Source organism: Anas acuta, chromosome 9 (assembly GCF_963932015.1).
Source record: "Anas acuta chromosome 9, bAnaAcu1.1, whole genome shotgun sequence".
NCBI classification, from domain to species: Eukaryota; Metazoa; Chordata; class Aves; order Anseriformes; family Anatidae; genus Anas; species Anas acuta.
In genome coordinates, this window is record NC_088987.1 from 2,585,917 (window position 1) to 2,613,734 (window position 27,818).

Sequence of the window (27,818 nt, forward strand, 5' to 3'; positions counted from 1 at the left end):
TGCTTCTTCAATGCCTGGCCTTGCAGACCTTCCTAAATGTAGGTGGAACTTGCTGTCCTCTGTTTGCCAAAAGTAATGACACCTTGCTTTTTCATCCCCTGGGGACTTTCACCCCTGCTTTATCTTCAGCGCTTCAGTTCTGCATCTCCCAAATCACAGCTAGGCACCGCTATTTGTTTGGCTTCCTGCTGACACTGAAGTTGTCTCCTTGTACTAGTAAGCACGCTCATGTTTGCAGAGTTGGGTTGTTTGGATGCTTTTCCTCACTAGCAGTTTTCTTTTAAGCTAGAAATACCTTAAACCTGAATTAACACAGCCTATTGGCTCTCAAGTACAGTTTGCTAAGTTGACAGTTTCAACAAATTTTCAACAAATTCTTGCGTTCTAGGTTTGTAGCTGCCACTGAGAAGGCTGGGGATGAACCAAGCCAGGCCTGGAAGGAAAACCTTTTACCACAGTCAGTATGTTGGGTAACTATGCTCTGAGGACCTGGGGAATTAATTGTGTAATTGCCAGGATTAGTGAGGTAAGTTGATGATAATGGACTTGTTAAGAGGACAGTTTGTATCAGGTTAGATAAATTACCTCTTGGTGGTAGGAAGCAGTCCTTGTTCTGTCTGAGGAGTGGAGCCCACCCTCAACTCCCCCCAGGTCTTCCTGTAGTTCTCAGTACAATACAGAGATAGTTGTGTAAGAAATAATTCAGAAGTTACGGAGCTACACCTGCATATTGCTCTATAATAACAGTTGTAGAAGAAGCAGAAAAAGAACAAATCATTTTTTTTCAACCCTCTGCTGTTCTCGGTGTATATTATTTAAAATTTTATTTATAAGGGGTCTTTGTGGAAAAAGCATTTTTATGCTGTTGGCGATGGCTCTGCTATAATAGCAGTGTGACATAGTCCGCACGGGCTGCTGCTTAATTATTTTTCGTGGTGGCTCAAACTTTATTTTACATGCTTTGCATTTAATTTTTCTTCATTTTTTTTCATTTTCTTTTGATTTTTCCTCTCTTTTCTCAGAAAAAGCTTTTCCATTTTACAGCAGCAGCCATCTGACAAAACAAAGCGCATGGTGCATCAAAGATGTAGGTTGTCCCTTCAGTTTTAAAAATCAAGGGGAAAGCAGAGTTCTTTCATTTCTTCCTTCTCTTCCTTGTCTGCTTAGCTGAGATGAGATCAAACAATCCTGTTTTATGAGTGATAGAACAAGCTACATGCCTGTCTCGCAGCATCCCAGCTGTAGAGACTGAATCAACTGTTTTGGAGGCTATTTAATTATGTCAGCACTCAGCACATTCAAAAATGCTCCAGATGTGCTCTTGCAATGAGATCGCTTGCAGAATCAGCTTTAAATTATCGTTCTTTCTGGAAGGCAAATGCTTCTAGCGGTATAACTCCCATTAATGAAAATGAAAAATATTTTCATAAGCCAGGGATGAAATAGTGGATTTCAAATACTGGTTGAATGACCATATTTTAAAAAAAAATTTCATCCAATAGGATGTTCACACCTAGCACACATGTGCATCTGCCATTACCATCAATATAAGATCCAAAAAGTATGACAAATACAGCACCTCAAAATGTCCTGGAGTTTGTATGTGAAGCACATTTACTTAAAAACAGAATTACACTTGCCAAGGCTTGAGCATCTCATAAAGGTGAAGTATATACAGGGTTTTTTATTAATCTAAGCTATGATCTGAGTAGTAAATTCAGGAAAACAGGCTTTTTGGGGTAGGGTGAAATTTAGCTTTTGAATTATCTTGCATTTTAGTGCCTTTCACCAACTTTGTATTTTGAGCCAGGCCCTGTAGTGTTAGTTTTGTTGGTAGAAAATTGCTGCCTTGTGTCTTGGTGCAGCTGAGGATGTTCCTTGCTCTGACTTTTGTGTCTGCTAATGGGGCAGCTGATCTCTTCATTTGCTGCAGCAGCTTTCAAGCAAACTGACAAGCAAAGACTGTTTTGGGGCTAGAAATTAAAGGTCATGATGGTCATCTCTATCATCACCTTTCATAGCAAGTACTGAAAGCTGGATCTTGAACTTTAAGCACTGCCAGGGATCAGGCTGCCCATTGCTTGACATCTTGAGATGCATAGTCCTGTCTTCATACAGGAGCTTAAAGCTTGGGGAATGTGGAGGATGTTGTTGCTAAATAAAATTGTTATTATTAAAGGCAAACAATAAAGGCAATCATACCTGTTTGGGGCACTGCACAAATGCAAAATTTAATATTTAGGGTCTTTCCTAGTCACTGTGCTCATGAAGATTCTCCAGACACCCTGTGAATGGCCCCCCTACGCCTTTCCTAGTCTGACCAACTTCTTCTGGTCCAAGAAGCTCACTGGAGAGGCTGCTGGTGCCTGTCTCCTGGGAGCTGGGAAGGGACTGACTACCAGTTATGGCAATTGGTAGCTGTATTGAGATGAATATGAGTATTGTGACTATTGCAATTGCATGAAAACTCTGCAGAAAAGTGCCTTTCTAATCCCCTGTGCAATCTACAGTTGCTTCTGGTTTAATCTCTCTAAGTGACTGAGCAGGCTGGAGCTGGCTCTGGGTGTCTACCACAGCTCATGTACCCACCCCGAAATGTCCCGTAGCCATCAAGCAGCTCCTTGCTGTTGGAAGCAGAAAGCATGCCTGCTTCAGTGGTTCTTGGGAAGATGAGCTGCTGGGAAGTAATGCACAATGTCCTTTGGGAATGAAAAATTGAAGCATTTGGGGAAAAAATCAAGATGAAATATTTCAACATCTTCCATTTCTTCAGTACAACAGATCCCATTTCCAATTCTAGCCAGGTACTTCATGAGCTTCATTGACTCCCAAAGTGCATGTATTTTTCTGTGAAATGATATTTGAAGAATGCCTTAGCCCAGCTCTGTGGTTCAGGGGTGTTTTCTCTCCCTCCTGCCCACCCTGTTCCTGCCCCAAGCAAGGCAGAGCTGCTGGCAGAGGTGAGCGAGGCTGGAGCACAGCAGCGTCTGGGGCTACTGAGCACAAACTCCGTGGTGCTTTATTCCTTTTCTGCATCTCTCACTCCCTGCTGGATTGCCACCCTTTTGACTCAAACCTTACTGAAAATTTATTCACCTACAGAGATGCTGAATTTGTCTATTTTTTTCCATGAAAATGGGAAAAATTATGGTTTATGAAAAAATGCATTATCTGTATTTAGCCACCATAACATGGTTATTTCATTCTTCTTCACTATTTAAACAAAATTCCTAATGTGGCTGCTATTAGGGATGGAGGGCTGTAGGAGAAACATGTTTTGCTCTGCCCATTGTTCATTTTGCCCATGTAAGTTGCAGGCAGGCATTGACACAATACTCTTAGCCTCCCTTCCTCTTTCCCCTATTCCTAAATTCTCCAGTGTCACAACAGAAATAATCTACAAAAGCTCCCCTGAAAGGAGTTCTAGTTATACTTTAGGCATGTTTTTCACTGTTGTTTTGTTTCACTCCAATCCTTCATGAGCTCTTACCCTGTTCTCCTGCAGGCTCCAGTGAAAACAAATCCATGGGAGCACTGGCAGTGTGCTGCACTGGGGGTGCTTGTGGTAACGGGTTACAACTGCTGGTGTAAATATATCACGTTATCATTTTTTGTCATTGTTTGGGGCTAGATAAAAAAGAGGAAGGGCAGTCTCCTTTCTGAAGTTGGCTTGAATGCCAGATGGGTTTGCAAAACCAATAAATACAATGTTTTCATCAGCTGGCTTCCCAATGAGCATGCCAAGAGGTGACAGCTTCTCCTGGAGCAGGAGTGAGTAGTGGGGCTCGGGTAAGGCTAATATTTTTCAAGCAGTGAAACTAAGGGTAAAGCTAATATGTTTTCAAGCAATACAGTCCTAACTGCTCAAAAGTTCTGTGACAGTGACACCTGCAAGTGCTACCTTGTGAATGTCCTCCCCCAAAAAATGGAAAACTGGGAGATTTCCAGAGACCTAAATGGGAGATGAACACCCTGTTGCTGTCACCTTTCAGTAGTAGATAGTGATTTGATTCCTGGTTTTTGTGTGTGTCAGTCTTCCCATAGAAAACCACTGGAAAAATTGAGTTCCACTTATTATTATTATTTAAATATTATATATTAATAATAATTTTTAAATATGTGTAAATAGTGAATTACTTTATGCAGTGTCTTTGAGATTATAAAAGCGCAGTAGCTAAACAATCTGTATGTCACCATTTCTAGGAAGACCTAAAAGCTTGCTAGGCTATTGATGGGATAAAAAAGTCTGTTTATGATATGTTGCAGTGCTGATAGCTGTATAGATTGAGCTTAATATGCCTGAATTCTTAGGTGGGACATGGAGTTCTTTGAAAAGACAAAAGGCTGACAGCTTTTCCCCACTTGCATAGTCACTGTCTATAGGCTAAACTTGTCTCCAGGCTTCTCTCTTGTTCTGTCAGGTATATATGTAGTCCCATGTTTTGAACACAATTGTTCGTCTTCTGTGGAATATGAATTTAGGAAGAGATCTCCAAGTCCCCAGCGTCTCAGGTAGAAATCAGACCACATGAAATATAAACAGCTGAGAATTTACTCTCTGTGGCTGAAAATTCAAGCCTGTCATTTCTGTGAAGACTTCTAATTTGTGTGTGTGATTAAAGATGCTCAGCCAGCCCTTCTGAAGGCGCTTAAACTAATAAACTCTGTTTCTTACTCAAAGCACAAAACTGACAACATCAATTTTGAAGAGCTAGGGAAGGAGTAAGTTTGAGTATTGCTAGGAAAATATTCTTCGGTGATGAAATCTTGTATGCCAAGTTTTAGCTTAAAGCAAATGCTAAGGACATAGATGACCCTGTAGAAAATGTTCCTTAAAACGCCAGTGTTGACAAACTGACTTTCAAAAGTACTTAGGATTGGCCATGGGAGTTTAACCATTATCTTCAGTGGGAATAGATTCAGATCAGTGCAGAGAGCCTACGTGGAGCCCAATTGACTTCAGTGGTTACTGCACAGGAAGAATTGCAGTTTAGACAGATAATAAACTGTCTGCAATGGGGACTGTTACAGTAATGTGTTGCCTGTAGATGTTTCTCAGATCTTTTTGGCACAAAAGACAAGTATTTCACATAAGAGCATAAAATAAGCTCTAATTGAGAGTGCTTTCTAAAAATGTGATATGTATAATAAATGATTACTGAAAGAATAAAGATGTTTAAAATTATTCAAAGCAACTTTGCTTTGGAGAGATTTCTGTGTGAATTGATGTTATGAAATAAGTGATATAAAATCTGCTGCAGATAGATTGTAGTAAGTTACGGCATAACACTTTCTGATTCTTTAAGTACTATAAAAGTGTCCTAAGTATAAATAGGCTTACAATTTCTCTGGATCATTCTTGATGCTTGAATAATCTGTTGTAGCAGAGCCTCTGCCAGGCACAAACACACATAGCTCCCATGGATTTTCTTCTGCATCTAGCAGTGGCCATGCTTTTTTTTGGATTGTTTTCCTTTCTGAAAAATTAAATCTAATTATGTAAATACAAGCTATATTTGTATATCATGGTAGCAGGAATCTTCACTTATTTCAGAAACACCTTGTGTTCTAATTGTATAAAAAGAAATTAAATATCCCTAAGGGGAACAAGGCAAGGAAAGGAAAACTTTGGTTTTACAAATACTCATCTGATGAAGGCAGCTAAGTCATAGACTGAAGGGACCTCCAAGTCTATGGCAAAATGGGGAAATTAAACTGTCTCCTACATTGAAGTCTTTTATAACATGGCCTTTACTTTTACCCAAACAATGTTAAAAACAGAAAAACGATACTGTAATGTTAGAGGCAGAAATGCCACATGCCATTTGGAATGCTAATTACTGTAAAAAGCGATCGTATCCACATTTATCTACAGGACTTGGGAAATCTGACTGGCACCTCCCACGAATTGCTGCTCAAACACGTTTGAGTCGCTCAGTTAGCAAGTCAGCAGCTTTCCCATCAGCATGGCACATATTTAATAAGAAGTCAGAGTTTCCCCAGACAAAGCAACTTCTCATGGAAACTTTCTGGAATCAGACATCTTGCTTAAACACTCCTCCTTGAGTCTCTGTATCCTACCAGGGACTGAAGTCATGGTGAAGTTAGCTTAACAAAAGGAGAATGAGGATCCATCAGTAAGATAAAGCAAAACCAATGCTGATTATTATATTGGTTCAGCCCTACAGGCCATGTTTTTCCAACCTTGCTTCCTGCACAGAGTTCGTGGGGATGGACACACATTTGCCCCTAACACCCAGGCGCAGTGGGATCTTGTACCATGGGATCATTAAGACAATAATTCTTCTTCCCAAGATTTCAGTAATATAGAGATTGGTTTACACGTAGGTGTATATTTTTGTTACTATTAATACTTTTAATACTATTAATACCACACTGGCCCAATAAACAAACAAAGCAAAGTATAACTCAAATGAAACCACTATCTAATATCTTTGTAGAGGACACAAAGGAAGGTTAGGTGTCAGGGAAGGTAAGAACGTAAGTGCTAATCTCCAGCTTCAAAGACAGCATTAGTAATGTTGCAGGGACAGTAATTACATGGAAAAAAATTAAAACACTAAAATTGCACTTGACAGAATACCTTTAAACTAATATAGTGTTAGAGTCCACTAATGGTTTCTGGCTCCAATAAGTTTCCACAATTTTCTCTTTATTTAAGTCTTAAACTCTCCAAATTAAATGCAATTGGAAAATCGGTTTTCTTGTTTTACTTTATGCTCTTGCTAAATCAGCATCATTATATGATCTTGTTTTCCAGTTTCAAACTTTTCACTCTTTTTCATTGATGCAAAGTTTTGTTAGAACAGAACTGAAAACATTCTTTCTCTATTAAAGTGATTTTTAATTTCAATTCTGTCCTTTTCATATGTCCCATCTCCTTTGCCCTTCCAGTATTTTTATGGTCCATGACCAAATTATGTCTGGGGATAGCCCTTGGCATCCTGGTTTGGGCCAGGATCACAAGGCCACTGGAAATCGGTGGAAAATGTTTTCCAGTGCTTCAGACACGCACCTACAGAATAAAGCAGAAATGGCAGAAGAAAGGCACCTATCATCTGTAATGGTCACTGCCTCAGGTTCTTATAGCCCTTTGTAGTCTCCTTGCTGGCCAGATCGCACCCATCTGCTGTGGTGACTCATCGAGGAAAATGTGGGGGAAAGCAATAAAAGAATTTTTGAGTGCGGTGACTGTCTCCCATTTAGTTCCAGTTTTCTGGTGATGATGAATATCTTGGCTAGAGGTATTTTGATTATCTTCATATTCCAAGTGATTTGGTGTTACTTCAAGCGAAAGCCACAAAAGGAGGAAACCTGTGCATCAAGCCCCTTCCAGCTGTGTCCAAGGCACCAGGAAGGTGAAGTTGCATCTTATTTTTTTTTTTTTTCCTGGTGCTCACTGAATATTCTTTAAAATTTTAAAATAGTTTTTTTTTTTTGTGCTGAGACTTGAAATCTTGGGCATAGGTATCAGGGGAAATTCATGTTCTGCTGGAGCTCATCTCAGGCTGAGGCTGTTTTGCATCTGGTATATCTGTACAGCCCTTTGTCTTGAATTGATGTTTGCTTTTGAGATATATATACACCATACGTATATAGATACTAGTAATTAATAAGTAAAGGAAAGAAGTACGTCAGTAGAGGATTGCTCTTCTGGCTCTCAGTTAATCCCTTGTCAGCTCAGAATAACAGCACTTTAACCTACCAGAGCTGCTTTGAGTTTCATCCTGGGTCAGAATTTTTAATCCGGACCATGATATGAACGGAGAGTACTATTGATCCAAGGTAAGTGCTTGTGTATGGATAGATAGGAAAAATCTGTTTATTTGTTTACGCTACCAGCTGTAATCAAACGGTACAGGAAAAGCACAAGACCATTTTTCTATCATGAAATTGCGTTCTGGATGCAAATACTGGTCTGAAACCTACCAGGGTTTTTAGATCCTCACTTAGTGTTTGCTCAGCAAGTGTCAAAGTTTGCCACTGCAAAATTTTGCTCTTGCTTTGCAGTCTGAGAATAAACAGTTTTGCTCAGCTCTGTTAGCAGCCCTTAGCCTCTAAAGGTTATGATCAAGCAGATCTGCTAGAGAAAAGCCACATTTAATTGGGATTCTTATCTCCTGGGAATTCTCCCTCGGCTCTGGAGGGGAAATCTCTCTGCCTTCTCAGTGTAACACTTTTGCTTCAGCACTAGGCAATGCATATTTCATTGAGCCATGGGGAGACTCACCGCTGACACCAAAGAGGGCAGCTGGAGCTGCACGAGGACTTCAGAAGGGCTTCCTGGGAAAGCCCTGACTGCAGGAATCCTTCCAGAGCTGCTGAAAGAAGAGATGTGCTCTGTATAATTGAGGCAGTTTTCCTCCTCCAGCTGGTAGGATGAGATGTAATGTTCACACAACCGGTGCAGGGAGAAGCAGAGATGCCTCCGTGGCAGTTTTCCTAGCTGACCTTTTGCTTTACCAGTGATTTTGCTGATTCTTTTCCTTCCCTCCCCTGTGCCCCCCCGAAAAAGCTGTGCAACTCACTGCAGCAGACGGAAAAATTTTGCATTTCCTATTTTCTTCCAAGCCAGACTAAGAGCTCTATGTACTCCTCATGAGGCATTTTGCTAATCGATACAGATCCACATCACCTTGTCACGTTCAGCAAATGTGAGAGGCTGCCCAAGAGCTGCACCCTGGCCGCAGGCAGCTGCCACCACTTCTCCCACATGTGGACGTGCCACAGCAATGTGCATTAAAATGCTGTTGTGGTTGTGGGCAGTATTTTCTGGAAACCGAGCCTCGTGAACGAAGGAGCAGTGGTAATGAAGTGATATACTGTTGGTCTTGGGGCTAGTGTAGTTAAGGAGAAGCTATAGCTCTTCCTAACAAGGGAAAAAGCAATTTCTTAGAGTTGAACTTTGCAATAATGAAATGTGAAACTCGGTGTACGTATCACTGCTGTAGCTAAGGGCCATCGGCTGCTGATGGATCAAAATGTCCTCAGTCTCCAAAGAAATTCTCAGAAAGGCCAAGAACAGTTTCGTAGTTTTAGAGGCTGTGGAACATCTCTGAGCTGCTCATAACTAGTTGCAATACCTCAAGCAATAACCCCACTTGTTTTGTTTTGTTTTCAGAAAAAGCAGAAAGAATCTAACACAGAAAGTAGAGTAGTAGAAAAAAAACAGTGTAGACTTGAATTAAATTCCATATTTTTGGGAACAGCATCAGAAAATGTGTATAACTCAGTAAACATCATGTATACATCTAGCTTAAAAGAAGGATTTTGCAGAGCATTTTGAGCAAAACATATATTAAAGTATCGCCATTTCTGAATATTCTTTTTTACATTAATGTTATAGGCTCAGTAGTACTTAAGTATGATTATTATTTTTATTGTTTTTGTATAGTCTTTCTAATATGTCTGGTAAGAAAGATATAGAAGAATAATTAGAGATAAGCCACTTTTCAATTAACTGCTACCTGCTGCTACCCGCTGGTGGACATAAATTGCTAGCAGATAATTTTATCCTTGTATTACTTGAGAACCTTTGGACATCATGTGCTTGACCTAAATTTTTAATGATATTATGAAGCCTTAGTTAAATATAAAAATGATGATTTTGGAGCACAGTTCTTTAATAAAGTTCCTTGGGCTGTATTTTTCTTGTATTCAGCTCAGCATGTGAATGTTTTTGTGTCCTTTTGCTTTAGCTACAACAATGTGGTTTCTAAACCTTAACATGGACAGACTGACATAACCCATTAGAGGCTACATTGGAGAAAAGGCTGGTGAGATCTGTTCAAAGGAAATTCTAACTGAGTTTTTGACAAAAAGTAACAGTGCTTAGTCATGAATCTATGGATGAATACAATCCAAGTTTTGGTTCAGATATGTTATTTCTTGAGCCATAATGATGCTGAAATGTAGGATGTGTAGTGCTACTGGAAAAAAAAGGATAGATTTCAAATTGTCCTTTTGAAATAATTGTGATTTTTTTTCCTCACATTTCAGCCTATTCCAAGTAATGTAAGTGAATATAAAAAGAGTTTTCTACTCTTAAAGATTACCAAGTTTTCTACTCTGTAAAGTGTTCTATTAAGAAATAGAATATAATCTTCAGTAGATAAAAACTAATTAGGAGGCTTGTGTACTTAAATGTAGAATTAGTTCTCTCTATACTTAGGAGTGAAGCTTATACCTTATTACTCCCACAAGAAGAAAGTAAAAATACATCTTTTCATACATACCAAAAATCCAACAAAAATGAGAGTTTCTTCTATACAAAAGCTAACCTACGGTGTCTTCCATCCACAGATACAGCAAATGACATCAGTAAGTGAATATTTGCATAGCACCAAGTGTGACATATATGTAGTATGTAGTCAGCACAAGTTTTACTTAATCTGTTTTCTACCATCATTCCATTCTATACTTCCCTCACCAGGTTTATGTTACAATGATGATTGAAATATTCACTAACTTTTTTTTTTTTTTTTTTTTTTGATGGGGGATGTTAAGCAGAATTCTCTTTGGTACGAGATGCGCAGTGTTACAGTACTTTAAGGTGATATCATCATCACAGACTTAATCAAAAGTGCACCACTCCACTTTAGTAATCATTTTGTTTTCCTAATCCCAAATATTAAAACACTTGTAAGATACCTCTTGTATCACCAGGCTTATTTAAAAATCAGGGGATATATATTAATGTTAGACATTAAATTAGCCATGAGATTATAGCCTTCAGGGTTTGGATTTTCAGACATTCCCTGCACCCTGTGGGCTGGACGTGCTGCCTTTGTTTAAGTATGAGCTAAGTCTCTTCCATGATGATATGACTCCTCCAGGGGATGTTTGAGCAAAACACCATATTGTGTGAGCGGCAATAATGCTGGCAATATAGATAATGCTGGAAAAACAAAGACAAGACAGTGTGTTACGGGTGTATCTGACCCATTGAGACTAAAGGGGTGCAAATGAAGGCTGTTTGGAGATGGGATAAAAATTGCAGGTGGCAGGCAGTAGGCAGCACGTGGGATCAGCCTGTGAATGTCAGCATTTGCAGTTTGCCCCCCAAAATACGCTGTGAAAAACAAAAGGAAATTTAATGAAAACAAAACCCATCCCTCCCCCAGTTTTCAGATGAAGAGAACTGAGGCCTGGAAGAGCAAAATATGTTTCTCTCTTTGCACTTGAAATAGCACATCACTGGGGAGTGCCTTGATGGAGGTGGCAGTGTCCAGGAGCAGGTGGGCTGGAGCTGGAGCACGTCAGTGAATGTTTCCACAGGGTAACAGATCAGGATTTGTCCAACTGTGTCTAAATATCACGTCCTTCTGAGCCATATGGAAATGCTCAGGGGGAAGAATATTATCTGGTCTTTGTCATAAAGGCTGCTAAACCTTCTTCCCAACTGTTCCTTGATATTGATTATCTCAGTGCAAAGAAAATGTAGCAGGGAATTATGAAGTGCTGTCTGAAGAAAAGAAAATCTAGAACTAGGTTTCTAGGGGTTACCTTTGATCTAAAGTTTTAAACTTTAATTTGGTATTAAAAAGAACTTAGTTGATCTACCCAATTTCATTTAAAATACAACGGCAATAATTTCTTTGAATTATAGAAGTAAAACAAAAACAAACAAAGACACTTCTGAAGCTAGTAAACTCCTTTAACTTAAAGCATCCACAAATTTCTTTAATATTTCTTTACAACTGCTTTCAGACTGAGAATCTGTTATATGGCTCAGCTGCAGGAAAATTTTATGGCTGAGTTATAACCCCCTCTCCCTAAAAATAGGCAGCATATAAATGATGGGACTGCAATAGGCGAGGAAGGAAGTGATTACAGGACCCAGATAAAAGAAATTCATCAGAGTCAAGGTCAAGGGAAGGAAGAACTTTGGAAATGTGCTGAAAGTAAAGGTAAATCCACTCATGAAAGTGTCATTATCCTGCAGGCTGATATCAGATAGTGATATGAGTATCGGCCTCTATTTTCTTTTCCTCCATGTATGGATTTCTGAAGTCCAGTTCCAATTAAGATACAAGTCCATGGAGTTTGATGGTAAGTGAAAAATAAAAATGCTGTTGACTGTTTTAATAATAAACACCAGATATGCCTTTGCAAATTTTCAATTCAGATACACTTTAGGTAGTAGCTGGCACTCAAAAGCTTTCTTGCTCACAGTAATCTTACCTAAATCCCTAATAACTATGAATTAGGCTTTAACTTTGTGACAGCCACCTCTCAGAAAAGAATGAAAACACTTCTGTTGCAATCCACAGAAACATCCTGTTATGGTATTTCAGTTCATCCTCTTTTAATCACCACAAGAACCTGAAAGTGCAAAGGTGCATGAAAAATAAAAATAAGCACTTTACCAGGCATTTCTGAACTTTAAAAAACAAGGTTTAGTTTGGTTCAAGTCAGGCTTGACAGATGAGCAGTAGTGTTTATAGGTTCTTAGTCTTCCACGCAGGTTGTCCTATCCAAATTTTATGATGGCAAAAGTTGTCCGATTAAATCGCCCATTTTTCCATTTGCGCTTTGATAAATCACTTTTATGCAGATAGTAAAAAACACAGAAAACTTGGCAGATCCTGATCTGGCCTGTTAGCCATGTACTACCTCTCTGCAGGGTGCTGAAAACAGAATTATACACAGGGACAGTCCCCTTCTTTCCAGCAGGATGAGTGCAGGCACGAAGCACAGGCTGGTGACCGAGGACAGGGCTGGCTTGGAGCAGAGTCCCCAGCAGGACCTGTCCAAGGGCAGCAAAGTTTTCAGCTTGCACCTCTTCTTCTTTCTGAAGTTTTAAGATTTCTGAAATGAATTTTTGCTGTGTGAGGTAAAAGAGGCCTCAGGCAACTTCATCTTGCACAACCAGCCTTTGCCGACCTTGGCAGAAACACAAAGGTCGCGTTTAACTTTTCACACAGGCGAACTATTGAACAATGGCTGCTATGTATTAGGAATAACAAGGATTTTCTTTAGCATTTCTTGTGCAGGTTTCTTTTCATCCATTCTTTCCTTCAGAGAATACCCTGATTTCCCGTGAAATGGGTTCCCTTTGCAAGGCTGACTCTAGCTGCTGATTCCTGTCCACCATCCGTCTTAATGCTCCAGTGGAAAGAGCAGCTGGTAATTTGGAGTGAAAATGTGATTTTTGCTTAAAAATAGCATAAAAAAGACTCAACAATGGCTAATAGGAAAATGTATCAGAGAATGACGCTTATTACATTATTCCTGAGCTTCAGTAATGCGTTAGGATTTTCTCTCATTAGAGTGTTAAAGCACGTGAAAATCTAAACTCAGTGAACAGAAAGAACAAAAACAACATTGAAGTTGTCTCTTCAGGTAAGGGAAATTCTGGTTTTCTTGTTTAAAGTCTCTGCTACCTACAACATTAACTGGACCAGAAGGCAGGCCTGGTGAAAGGGTGATGACAACTGGATTTGTCCCTGCCTGCCCGATACACACAGCTCCCCACAGGCATGGTGCCACAGCCCTAGTTTCTGACCCATCTGGGATTCATCATGGGTCACAACTACCACAGCACAGCTGGCAAACATGGAAATATGCTGGGCTCTGGGGCCAAACAGAGTAAGTTTCAAGGAGAAACCTCGTAGTCCTTCCCTGACCTGAGAGGCGATGTCCTGTGAACAAGGCCTGTAACAGAGCCATGGGGTTTTGCAAATGAAAGAAATAGCTGTGTGAAAAGGAAACAATATGCCATATAAATGAAAAAAAAAATAGGGAAAGACCATTAAATTTTGTTGGGAGAAAGAGAAAAAAATCTTAATTTCCAGCAACAAGTTGCTGCCATTGTTATGTGCTGCCAAATATTTGTGCCATTATACCTTTAGCCTGTATCTGCACAGTGGATCTGTGGGTGTGTATGGGGAACCATAGCATGTTGCTTTCCCTTTTGGGGTGTCTTGTGGGCTACATGAAATGGATGGAATGGAGACCCCTAAAGAATATTATGGCTGTGCAGGAACACTTTAATTTTCTTTTATTTTCAACTAGACAGATAAAGTCTTCTGGTTATTTTTCCCTTTGTTTACAACAGAAACCATATGGTTATGAACCAGAGTTCATTACTGTCAAGAAGCTTGTGGAAGCCTAGAAGAAGGAGTTATTAACTTTTTAAACAGCATTTTTTTTAACGCAGAATAAAAGCTGAAATGGACTGGCAGATAGGTGCTGAGCCACAGATATGTACAGCTCTTCCTGGCCCCACCGACCTGCCCAGTGCACAGGAATTAAGGAGAAAAACAGGTACAAGGACTCTGCACGAGAGGGGCAGGGAGACACTGGAGTCCATGGGGCAGCAAAAGGCATTGCAGGCAGCAGGTGAAGAGCTGCCAGCGGGGCCGTGTGTGGCTCCTGAGGCTGCTTCTTGTGTGTCCAGGCTTGGTTCTGCAGAGGCGACATCATCAGATGTGCAGATCTGTGCAGCAGGGTTCCCAAACAGCAGGGGGAAATTAGAAACTCCAGACACCCTCAGAGTTCCTTTTCAAGTCTTATTTTCTTACCTCATTTTAACCTTTGTGAGGCTTTATGCTCGAGGCCTCTGAGCACAAACTACAGCGAGTGCATTTGGGAGCACCCGCATCCCAGCCCCTGATAAGTAATTGGGTCTGTGCCAGCACATTACAAGGCGACTGTATAGACAATGCCTTTTATTGCCTAATCAAAATACTCGGGGCTTTTACATTTTGCAAGGCTGACTTGCCAAAGGCTTCCTTGAGCTGCACATGCTGCTGCTTTGTCTTGCTTTTATGCCTTATTGAATTCCATTAAAAGACAAACAAATCTCGCAGTCATTAGGCACCTCGCTGACAACACCTGTCAGTCTGTCACTCCGAGTCACAGGCAGCTACCGTGGAGCTTCATTTGGCAGAATTAGGGGAAAATAGAAAGAAACATATCTGGGGCACCTGTCCTCTGCGAAGGAGTGATAGGATTATTGGTACCTAAAAGGAGCTCATTGTGCTGCTCAAAGAAGGTGGATAACAAGTACCATTGCAAGCCAGTTGCAGTAATCAGTGTTGTTCATCATGTTCGTGGATTCTCAAACATTTTCCCAATTTTTAATGGGGAGGAGGCAACCACATTGCGAGTGTTCAGTTATGCACACCCTGGAAACGTGCACAAAGGCAGATACACAACCACACATTCCTCAGCAATTAATTGCCATTGACCTAACTTGCTTTTGTGACCTTGCAATGTAACAAGTGCTACTTTAATCCACAGAGATCCCATTTGCTTTAGAGGAACTATTAAAAGGATTAGGGAAATTTCCATTGTGAGACTTTTTACTCTAAGATGGAAGGTTTTACTATTGTACCATGTACGTACACAGAGAGAAAATACCTCTTCTTCAGAGGTAAAAGATTAAAGGGGTTGAAAGCAAACACTGCGGATACTTTTTCCTTAAAAATGCACAAACAAAACCAGTCTCTGCTTTTTAACCAGTCTCTGATTTTGTTTGGTCTTTCAACTGGCATTGTTCCAACAATTACTACTTAGTGACATGCATGTTCAATGAAGCCTGTGTGAAAAAAGTTTGCACTTTTGTCTTCCACTTCTATTTTAAACTTTTCTTTGATTTCATTCTCTCTCTCTCTTTTTTTTTTTTTTTTTTTTTTTTTGGGGGGGGGGGTTTATAGGGATACAAAATGGAAGAGAGCTCCAATAAATCTACATTGCCCTAGCTCCACTGAGAAGCTATTGTACAGTTCTGCAGCTCCTGGACACCACTGAACAAGGGCATGCCCATGTTTTTTTTTTGTGAAATTTGGAGCATTCCAGGTCACTCTGATCTTACTGGTAGGAAAACAGGGCAATATCCAAAGCTTTGTGAAGTCTGTCAGTTATGGATATGTAAAATTAGGGAGAAACAGCAAAGAAATTGCATCTGAGTAGAGCATATGTTATTCGACATATATTTTTGTACACATGGATCTAAAATTCAAACGATGACTACTTTTATTTCAACTAATTATGTGTTGTAGGTCTATTACAAGTAGTCTTGACATAATTTTTTAGGACCATAGCATTCCTATTATCCTTTATGTCTTCAATTAGGAATGAAGAAACTTGGTAAAGTGTAAAGCTGGAGAAAAAGAGTAAAAGTAAAACACTTGGTAAAGTATAAAGCTGAAGGAAAAAGAAACTCAGTAAAGAGTAAATATCCTGCAGGCTGAAGCGCTGTTGGAATGACCCATGTTCATTGGAGCCAAAGGTGTGTTAGGAGATGATTTCCTTGAATGCAGCTGATGTTCCCGTGGCATGGTTTGTGTGTTTATCCTGCCATCCCTTTCCAGCCTTATTTTGCAATTGAAAACTGCTTTGTGCTGGTTTAGATGCATCACACTTCTGCACCAGTTGAATGCTTAGGGACTGGTTTGCATCCCGACTCCTAAAGATGCACGAGGACCAGGACTTGCTGGGTCTGGCTGAGCTGTCACATCATGAGTTAGCAAAGATAATAAAAACTATCCAGCCCTAGGACACATACAGTAGCTCTGGAACAGAAATAACAACCATTTCTGTACTCAGTACAACTTCTGCAGCCAACACTGAAAACTTTATTATTTAATCTCATCCATTCCCATGTTGGTGCACGAACCACTTGTACACCGTTCCACTCATTGCATCCAGACAATGCGATCTGTTTTGCTTTTCCAGACAATTTCATATTATTGTTGTTTTTCTCCTATTCAGTCCGTTTCCTTTATTTTTTTTCAATTTATTTTTAAGCTTCCCGTTGAAAATGATAGCTGTACCACTGCTGGGGCCAGTGCTATCGGGAATCCCTTTCTACTGGGTTTTATCCATGGGGCTCTCATGCTTCTTCTGTGCCCCATGTGAGCCCAGGGAGGGTAACCACATCTGTGCGTTAACACCTGGCTGGTAAATATGAACTGAGTTCCTGAGAGAACAGTAAAGTTCCTGAAAGAACAGTAAAAGCTTATCTTTTAATCAGCAGCTCCTGGGCTAATTCCCATTGCCCTTTTCTGAGCTCCACCATCCTCACGAGGCATTGCACTCTATCCCAGGGCAAGGAGCCAATTTGACAGGGTTTTTGTTGCTGACCTGCACTGAAGGTTGCAGCTCTAAGTGCTGTTTCCCTACAAGAAAGGTGCCTTTGTGTCTGAAAGAAAACATCATCACTACATGGCTTTTTCAGGGGAGTTTTGCCTGTTGATCTTGTATTATCAGGAGCAGAATACCTGATCTGTGGAGGGAATAAAGGCTCGCTGTGGTCACAAAAGACGAGCTGTCTATGTGAGCTTGGGAAACCTATGGAGACGTGCGCCTGACGCAAAATGCACTCAAGTCAGAGGGAGACTTCCCATTTATTTCAGTGGGTCTTGGCCCAAACCCTTGTGTTATGCTGAGACACACCCTGTGTTTGGTAAAAAAGCACCATGCTGCCCATAACAGCAGGCTGCTGGGTATGAAAAGGCAAAGCTGAAGAAGCAAAACCACAAGTGGCTGCACAAGGGTCAGGACCACAGGTGACTCAGCCCAAAGGACAAACTTTGTATCTGAGAGATGGTCCTACCCCAAAATATCTAACTGCCAGTGGTCTTCAGCAGACTTTATGGACTTATAAGACTGTATATAATGACCAGCTTTTTCATATATATATATATATATATATATATTATTTTTTTTTTTTTCATTAGTGTTACACCAATCTGAATCTTTAAAAAACTTACTAATAGTTTTTATAGTGAAAGGGGACCATGAAGATAATATTTTCTAATTGGTTATCATGCATAACATAGGCCTAAGAATATCAGGAATATTGGCCTCTATCCTGACATGAGTCCCAGTTCTCTTCCTGTCTTTATGGAAAAGGATTTTATACAAAACTGTATGTATTGGGAGAAGGAAAAGCTTGCCCCTAGTTTGTCAGGTGAGCCACTGTAAATGACCAGTGCAATCACATCTGTGATAAACTGGAGGGATCTGGTTGCAAGTGGGGTTTACAGCGGCCATGTGAGGTAAGCCCAAAGAATTTATTGTGTAAGCAGTTCACGCGTATAAAATGTGCAGCTGTCTTTATTATTAAATGACTTTGCTGGCGTTTCAATATGCAATTAATTCAGCATTAAAAGGCCCAAAACACTCCACAGGCATTTCCATGGCATGCAGAAGCTGGTATTTTGCTGAAAATGGAAGGGGAAAATGCCCTGAAATGCATCATGTGAACACGAGGTGGCACCTGGATCTCATAGATGGAGCAGTAGCCAGCCTGGGCACACTTCCTACACACCACAAGCACTTTATTTATATATTTTTATTGAAAAGCTGGAGAAACAATATGAAGATAAGGGGCTGAAAGAAATGCTGCTGGCATAATGTATGGGCTGTATTTGCTTTTTAATGCATGCTTTTTCTGGTTGGGATAGGAGTGCTGTTTGGCTGAAGGAGTGAATGCTAGTTAACATTGTACTGTTTCCCATTGCAAAGGAGCACGTGGTGACCTTTGGGACCTTCAGATATATCTGCTGCAATCGGTGGCACCTCTTTTGTAGCTGGGAAGATATTCTGGATATAATTAACTTGGGTGCTCTCCTTTGGGCTTTCCCCTGTAGTCATCAGTCAGGCTGCTGCATGTAGCTTTGGTGCATTTTTCCGTTCTGGTTTGATCCTAAGGGAGTCGTCTTTCTTCATTTATGTTCAGCACAATATTCTGGAGCAATGGAAGCCTTCGATGAACTTTTTGCTTGAGTTCCTGCTGGGACAACACCATGGACCAAGCCATCCACTTTCCACCACCTACCTTCTCTCCTGCAGGCTCCTCCAAAGGAGCTGAAGGCTCAGAGGAGCTTCCCAAGATACCCGCTCCCCCAGCCAGCAGGCAGAGGCCTGTGGAGCTCGCTTTGGTCCTAAGGTTGTTTTTTCTCTTAAAACCTGAAGACTCGGTGCTGCATTTTCTTTCCCGTGAAGACCCCATCATGGTGAGTAGGCCAACCTCTCTGTGGCAGCCAAAAATACATCCAGTACACTCTCACTTTACATGGACAAGAAGTAACCCTTCTTCATGAAACCATCCACATTGCGGGACAATTGGCTTGTCCAAATTAATAGTCAGTGAAATCAGCCTCTGTGTTTTTTCCCTTAGATGCCAGTGGGAAGGAGTGGGTCTCCCATTTCCCTCCTGTCCAAGCTGAAGGACTCAATAGAAAACTAGAGGATATGTGTGAGCTGGAGACAAAACATGCTCAGAAGAGGAAATTCAGCTATGGAACGTTTTTGAAGTGGTATATTCAAAATCTCTATTTCAGAAAAACCTGGTAAAACCTGTCTTGTGCTATGGGATGTTTAGTATGCTAACATGGAAAAGGCCACAATAGCTTGTAAAATCTAGGACAGAAACCTGAAACATTCACCTCCACCCACTTTAAATATATCAGGCTTTGAGTAACAAAATAATAAACTCAGTCTCAGAGATTTTACTCCAGAAAGGGAGAAGGAACGCTAATGATTTCATATTAGCACTGAGTTCTGATAGGACATGCTCATCCATTACAATAAAAGCACATAAAGTTATGATAAATGTAAGCTTAAAAATGGAAATGCCAGCATCAAAAATTGCTGTGAAACTGCTGCTCCCTGAATGTGATCTGATTGTGCTGTAAACTTGATTGTGCTGTAACTTTCAAACAATTATGAAAACATTTATGTATTTTTATTAGCACTTGTAAATTATGCAGGGCTTTTTACTGTAGAGTCATAAGAAAGAGGAAAGCCTAAATGTACGGCAGAGATCTTCCAAGTTCCTAACATATGAAAAAGTCATGATGATCTTTCACTTAATTAATGTCATGTTTAATAGCACATTATTTTCTGCAAAGATTTAGCTTGGCCTCATAGAAGGAGATGGAAATCGCTGATGGCTGGGTAACCTTTTCTGGTCTCTTGGGAATAAAATCACAGGCCTGGATATAACTATTACTAATGCAGAGGTGTCTTCCCAGCACACTGCTGCCACGTCCTGTGGACTAGGGAAAGCTCTCAGCTAGAACAACATGGCTGCAGCTCCGTGCTGGTGGCACACTCAGCTTCTCTTCTTCTCCTGTTCTTCATCTTCTTCTTCTTTCTCTTCTTTGGGAAATTTGGTGACATGGCTTTCATAAGGGCAGGATTTGACCTTAAGCCCTGAAGTGGCTTCATTTTTGAATGGTATTTTTTTTTTTTATTCATTCAAATGACAGTTTTGTCTGTGTTTTGCCCTTAGACCCAAGCTTAGGGGTGTCATGAAAGCTTCAAATGACTTAAATCTGGTGGAAACAGGCTTTGTTACATCTGAAAATGCTTGGCTGGCTTCTGCAGGGAGCAGGATCTCCTCCAAGTCAGCACACCCAAACCTGCACCTGCAATTGCTGTAAAGGAGGAAATCCTCAGTGGAAGGATAAGCTACTTTGGAAATAACAAAACCCAAGTCCAAGCAAAGACTCAAAGGAAAAGGTGAAGATATTTTAACCACTGACACAGATTTCTCCTTTTTTCATGCAGAACAGCAGCTGAAAACATTTAAAGGAAAATGATTCTTAGCAGTGAGTGGCTTCAGGCTTCTGCTGGGCAGTGCTGGAGGAAGGTGTGTGAGATGCAGGAAGTGAGGAGCTCAGGATGCCCAGCCGGGTGTTGGGGCTCCTGTTTGAAAGGTTGTGGTGGCTCTGAGCCCATGGAGTGCTGGTCTGGCTGTTGGTAGATGTCAGGCGCTCAATCAAGCAGAATGAAGACTGTAAGCAAATAAAAAGAAAGAAGTCACTAAGTATTTATCATGCATAAAGCCACCTTCAACCTGTCAAGAGAAATAATTGCAAAATGATCCAGTAACACTCGACTTGCTGAGATCTCTGTCAGCTCTAACTGGGAAGTAAATAATACAGTGAGTTTAATGGTCTAAGTTACTTGAATTCAAACGTTAATTTAATGAAATAACTTAGCTGTCATAAATGCCAAAACATGCCATTATCGTACAATCATACCCGAGTAAGGGCTGAGCAGGGTTTACCCACTTGACTAACCCATTTCCCCATCCCCAGGCAGCTGCTGCTCCGAGGCTGCTGATTGTAGGGGTGTTGTAGGGACACCCAGCCCGGTACTGAGCTCTGTACAACAGCAGCTTGATTCCTCCCTCTGTCTGCAGAAGCTGATCCCAAAAAGCTGAGGTCTACACTTGGAAAATGCTGAGTACTGGCTTTGATGCAGTGTCCTGTTTTGTCTTGCTTTTTTGTTAAAAATACTAAAAAAAAAAAAAACCAACAAATTATAGCCTATGGCAAGCTGTGGCATTTAAAATGAGAGACTCCAGAGTTCCTCAAATGTATCCTTTGTAAAATTTTTAATTTTCATTAATGTCACGTGCAGTTCTCTATCCTAAGGACCCCTCTTGGTGGAGCTAGCAGGAGAAGGCAGGTCTGGGCTTCCTGATGGCGAAGCAGAGTTATCCCTCAGTGGTCTCAAAAGGAAGGGAGAGAGTTTTCAAAAGTTTCCATTTATTACCCCAAAATTTATGAACTACTTTTCAGCTTTACCTTTATGCTGTTTTAGATAGCCAGTCCTGGATGTTGCAAGGCTAAGAATTCATGATCAGTGGAAATATTTGGAAACATTAATCAGATTGCAGGTAAGTGAAGATAGAGTTTGTTTCCAAGCAGAGATTAATAGGCATTTGAAAAGTTATGCATAGTTATTAGGGTAAGATTTTACTATCAGCAGTGACAGTATTGTTTTTCTCGCAGTTTGAAAAAGAAGTAAAACCATCGCACTTCAGGAATGAAGTACTGAAAATGTTAGCAGCTTGGACTCTCCAGCAGGTTAGCTTGTGCTGTTCCTTACGTGAACCTGTATGTGTTTAATTGTGCTCTCCCAGGACAGGGTCCTCAGACAATGCCGGTGAGCACAGCTCCGTGAGTGTTGGTGGGATAATGCAGTTTTTGCTCAGCGAACTTTTGGATAGAATCGCAGTTTTGGAGTTCCCAAATGCAGTGGCAATGCGCTCCCCTGTAACGTCTTCAGAGGAAGCTGGGGTGAAATAAGTTCATGCCTGAACACCAGAAGTTCATACCCTTTGCATCTAGCCGCAGATAAAGCACAAACTCAGGGAACCCAGCTTTCTTCTCTCAAAGCAGAAATAACGGTGGGCAGGCAGGAGAAGGGGAAAAAGGCCGAGAGTAGCATTGGTAAAAAGCATCAGTAGTGTGGGCTGCTGAAGGGAATCGCTGTTGAGGAGCTGAGGCATTCCTGGTAGCAGGGCTGCCCCTCGGAGCTCGTGTAAACACCTGTGAGCTGGATGCAGGCATGGGCTGGCTCTGCGTGGGCAAAGGCACCTCCAGACATCGCTGCCCTGCTCTGAGAAGTGCCTGCAAGCCTGCACATGCTGGGCTTGGCTGCCTCGGCAAGCCAGAACGTCACACTCCAAACCCTGCCTTTAGGATCGTCCTTATTTTTGGCTTCCAACTCTTCGGGTCACTCTCTGTGAATTATTAAAATGTGTGCTAAATTGTGCAAAGCTTTAGCTAATTATGATGTACTGATTAATTTCAGTAGACAAGTGTGGCAGTTCTAATGAATATTAATATTTTTTAGGCTGGGAGCTGCTGGCAAGAGGAACAAGCTTTCCGCATGGGTAGTGAGCGTGGCAGAGCACTACGGGGTTGATCAGCATCTCCTCAACTTCGCCTGGTGACGCTTTCAAGTCTTGTTTGCAGCATCAACGTCGCCATTGCAAAATGTAAGCTGTGAGCAGCTACAAATGAGTTATGAACGTTATTAATCAGAATCGCCCCCAAATCACCACCACCTGAAGAAAGGAAGAATAATTCATTGCAGTATTTCTGTTTGACATCACCCACGGTGAAGTGTGAACAGCAACACGCTACTTATTGGAAACTAAGCAATGAGATTTACAGCTAAATGACTTTCGGGGAGAACAACAGATTTATATGGTAATACAGACCTTACTGCAGATGCAGCATCCTCACAAATTTGTACACGTGGGCTGCTCTGCTTGCTAAAAGCTCAGTCTGCAGCCTAAGCAGAGGTAACCGGCGGCAGAAGAGGAAAATATCATCCCCCTCCAGTCGAGTTCTGCTCCTCAGGCAGCCAGCGCTGTCACAGCACATCCAAAGCTGTGAGCATGCCCCTGTCAGCGGGGCTGTCAGTCAGTCGCTGCCCCAGCCCTGCCCGAGTGCTGTGCAATATTGTGCCCTTACTGAAATGCAGCGATAGTAATACTGAAGGAGTTTTTTTTTTTTTTTTTTTCTTCTTTTTTTTTGTTGCTAGCAGACAACTCAATTATGAATGAAAAGGAACTTTTTTATTAAGCAAAATTGAGGGGGTTACGAGGCAGTTTTTTAACATTTTAACCCTGGATTTGCTTTTTGCTCTTCTCTGGTGAAGTCTTCAGCTGGGCTTCAACCTGATCTCCCTGTGCCAGGGAGAGCCACAGCACACACGTGGCTTTGAAAGCCTTTGAGAAAAGACAGGGAAAGCTTTAATAATATCCCAACACGTGCCAGCCCAAGCAGCCAGCTGCTGCTTTTTTATTTTTGTAGCTTTCCAATCTGAACATGGAGGAGATGATTAACAGCAGTGCTCAACCTGCATTTTCTTGACAAACACCCCTCAAAAAAAGCCCAAAGTCCATTTGGAGTAACTTTGATGGTCCCTGAAAAACCTACTGCAATTTGCTGAGGTCCTTTCAAAGCTCAAGGTGATGTTTAGGGTGATGCAGCTTGTGCCCCTGACTTACCTTGTCTTCTGGAACTCCAGAGGATTTTATCTGTACCAGAATTATCCTGGACATTTTAGTACAATGATGTGCATGTCAGGTAAATGCTGTTGGCATGATTCTGAGGCATGCAGTCATGTTTAAGATGATATTTCTGTCATCAGCAGAAAGGTGCGCAATAGAAAAAGACAGAAATGGCCTTACCTGAACCTGCAGCTTCCTTCTCGAATAACCTTTAATTACATAAAGCCACATGAGCGAGGCTTGTTCAGGTCGAATCACTGTTCTTTTCTCAAAATTTCGGTATAGATTGGTACAACCCTATGGAAGCCAGTAGAATCATGCAGAAGCAGCTGGCAGCCAGCCCAGCATCGTGTTTGAAGCATCTGTTTTGATAGCAGCCTGCCATGATCTAAAAAAAAAAAAATAAATTTAAAAAGAATACTATTGACTGCAAAAGCACTTCTCTTCAGGAAAAGAACATGAGATTATATTAGAGGAAATTTAATTAAATCACCAGAAAACCTACAAAAGTTCTAATCCCAGATCTATCAGTTTGCTTCTAAAATTGTCCATAAATCTCCTTGGTAGTCAATTTTATAATTCCTAGAAGACAAAATAAAAAATGAATGAGAAATGAAATAGGCTAAGGATTGGGATATTTTTTCTTTAGGCGGAAAGCTGACCATGAATTTCATTAATCCTGCTTAATATCCTACCTTGGCAGTCATTGTAAGAACTTAACATTCATCTACAGTGATAAAGTATACAGAACTAGGAAAAAGAAAAAAAAAAAAAGGTTTCCAGACCTGCTTTTATAATGTATATGAAACATACTGTGACCCACATTAGCTTTAACAACAGCGAGAGAGATGGAATCAGGGGATGCCGCCTCGTGGATACAATTATGTGCATTTCTGGTGTGTAGGGAAAAACTGGTATTACTGTAATTACCACAGCTAAAATTTAGAGTGTTCTGCTGTTTTTAAGCTGGGATGGACTCAGGGAATTGAAATAAATGATACAGCTTTGCAAATTTGTCAGAAAGTAGCATTTTCCATTAAAGAATACGCTCTATATAAGGATCCTTTACAGGCTTATAAACAACATCTTAAATCTACAGAATGTGCTGCTGTACATGATTGCAGCAGTACTTATCACGAAAGAACATTTGGGATGGATTTCTTATGTCTCCTGGGCTTTCCCTTTGATTTGCTGAGTCTTTTGCCCTGAACAATGGCAAGTGAGAGGGGTTTTTGGTGGAACAAACTGAACTGTCCAGGTAAGAATGTTAATGCTGTGTCTTAATGGCAATAAATTCTTCACCATGAGGCCCTGGCACAGACTACCCCCAAAACCTGGGGCTATCCCATCCCTGGCAGTGCCCAAGGCTGGGCTGGCTGGGTTTTGAGCAGCCTGGGCTGGTGCGAGGGGTCCCTGACCATGGAGGTGGGGCTGGGTGGGATTTGAGGTCCCTTCTGACCCAAACCAGTCTCTGATTCTGTGATTCTATGTTATTTACCACATTTTTTTCCTGAAAATCAGAGTATCATTTATGTATAATGTCTGTTAATGTACATACAGACCAAGGAGACGGTTGTACATACAGGTCAAGGAGAAGAGACCAATGAACAACACAGAGATAAAACAGGACTGTTCTTACCAGCCTGGATTTCTTAAATTCCTACCTGAAACACTGCAAATCAGCTTGGAAAAACACATGCAGAGCTGTCTTAGCAATTGCTAACAACCCATGCAAAAATCCAACTCCCAGTTGGTTGGGCTGGGACATGGGGGGCAAACTCCTGGGGTTTCTACCCAAGCATTGGACAATACCTACAAGGATGGTGGGGTACTCCCCGTTTTCCCATCAGGATGTGATCACCAATCACGTGTAGGTTTCCCATGAAGGGAAAGAATCCTTACTGCTCTTGACATTTCAATTTTGGAAATACTTTGCTGGGTTAGAGACCAGCGAGGCCGGTGGAAGCTCCAGCTGCCTCTCAGTACCCATAACCGCACGGCGCAATTAAGCTTTTCTATGGAGCCAGATGGATGAAGCAGCAGCGCCCATCCAAAAAAGCTGGCACATCCCACTGCTTCAAGCAGTGCATGAGAGGCATTGGTGGTGGGGAGGTTTTTGGGGAGAGTGCTCAGCTCCAGGATGGAGCTGGCTGCTGCTGGGGCATCTGCATGGGCTGGCAGTGAGGAATCATTGCCCTCCTGCAGCAGCTTTCTGAGGCTGAAACTAACCTAGAGCAACTTTTTTTTTTTTTTTTTTTTTAAAAAAAAAAAAGGAAAAAAAAACAGTCTGAGTAAATCAGTGAGTTATGTTTTTTATATTTTGTTTTCTCATTTCTGAGCATGAGGCTGAGGAAGGTCTAGAGTGAGCACACTGAACACCTCCATCACCTGCCTGCCATATCCATGTGCTGTGGATCAGGATGGGGAACCTGCCACGCTCATCCCATTCTTTGGACGTCTTGGTGAAATGGTGGCTCCCCAGTAACCAAAACGACATACTGAAAGTACGCTGGGAGCACTGGTTCTGCAAACTTGCTGGGAAGGCAATTGAATAATGCTCTGCCCTGCACCTCCAGAAGGAAAACCCATCACTATTTGGAAAGTGGGAGAGTAAATGATAAGCAGGCACCTTTATTTCTTGGACACCCAGATAAGGATGATAAATCACTACTTTGGTTTTGCTTAGGAGAATTGAAAGAGCAGAGACATTCCCCCTTTTGGAGATGATTACCATAAGGAGAGGGAACTCTGCCACCTTGATTAAATGCAACATTGATATAGATTACTCCCAGCTATGAGAGGTTTTCAGATTATGATCTTCTTAGTGCTATAGATTTATTTTTTATTTTTTCCTTGGGATTTTTTACACACTTCAGCAGCCAGCACAGGGAAAATCAAGCCCAGAAGGGGCAGGAGGGCAGGGGTGAAGCTGGTTGGGACAGCCCAGCACGGACTGGGCCAGGGCACGGGGCAATGCCTGCACATCCCAACCTCGTGTAGGGCCGGGAGGGTTGTGATGGGAGACTTTGGTGCTGAGTGGGGTTATTTCTGTCCCTATTCAGAACTTCTTTTGTTTTAGTCAGGCAAAGCTCCTGATGGAGACAATGGGACTCTATGGCAGCAAGGAATGCTAAATAGGGCCCTCGCTGAGTTAAACTGCAGCTAGCTTTGCATTCCAGTCCACAGCTGGATGCAACTGATATTATCAGAGGTATAAAAGAGTGCTCTTTCAATTACATGCTTGGTTAAAAAAAAAAAATCTAGCTTAAGTATTATCACTTATGTGTACCCCTTGCTGTAGGTAGCTGTCCATATTGCGTGCGACGGGGGTGCCTGCGATCCCCATCACCTCTCCCTGGGTCTGCTGAAGTCAATGCCATGCAGGCTCGCTGGAACAGCCTCACAGATATTTGCTGACAAACCTTTTCAGTATAATCCTTTATTATCTAACCACAGTCAAGAGCCTACTTCACATGAAATATTTTCTGCTACAGATGGCAAAGCCTGAGACCGAGCCAACCCCAGTGCAAAAATACATTTATATCCATGCAGAAGCCCTCAGCCAGCCAGCTTTCTCCATTTGTCATGAGCAAGAGGTATCCCAGATAACGTTTCAAATTCATTAAAAGGACCAAATGGACAAAACTGTTGTGTTTCTTATTAAATTGTCATAATCATACTGCACATAATAAACATGTTTGTGCACATAGATCAAAGTGGGACATGAACTGTAGGCTGAGATTATCTGTTGTATTGCATCATCAGATGTCTTGTTCATTACTCTTTATGGGTTTGTTACAGGTAAACTTTTAAGGCTTTCTTTCATCCCTCTGAACAGTCTTGTGACTGCAGGTTTGGGATTTGTCCAAGTCCAAATGGCTTAGGTAAGTAAAAATGAGTATCCTTTTTCTTTGCAGGAGAAAGAATGAGGGTGTGTGTGGTGTGGGGAACCTGGGAATGCAGCCCCCTTCCACTCTCACTTTGTGTGCACCCAGACAACAGTCTGGGATCTCCTCTGTGGGCT

The 27,818-nt window shown here is 41.3% G+C and overlaps 1 long non-coding RNA gene across 1 annotated transcript; it reads left to right on the forward strand.

Moving 5' to 3' along the window:
• The first annotated feature begins 2,320 nt into the window (after positions 1-2,320).
• Positions 2,321-24,806, forward strand: LOC137861137 (uncharacterized). Its single transcript, XR_011099411.1, has 3 exons — positions 2,321-20,629; positions 21,780-21,854; positions 22,627-24,806. It is a non-coding gene; the product is annotated as an uncharacterized lncRNA (long non-coding RNA).
• The last annotated feature ends 3,012 nt before the right edge of the window (positions 24,807-27,818 follow it).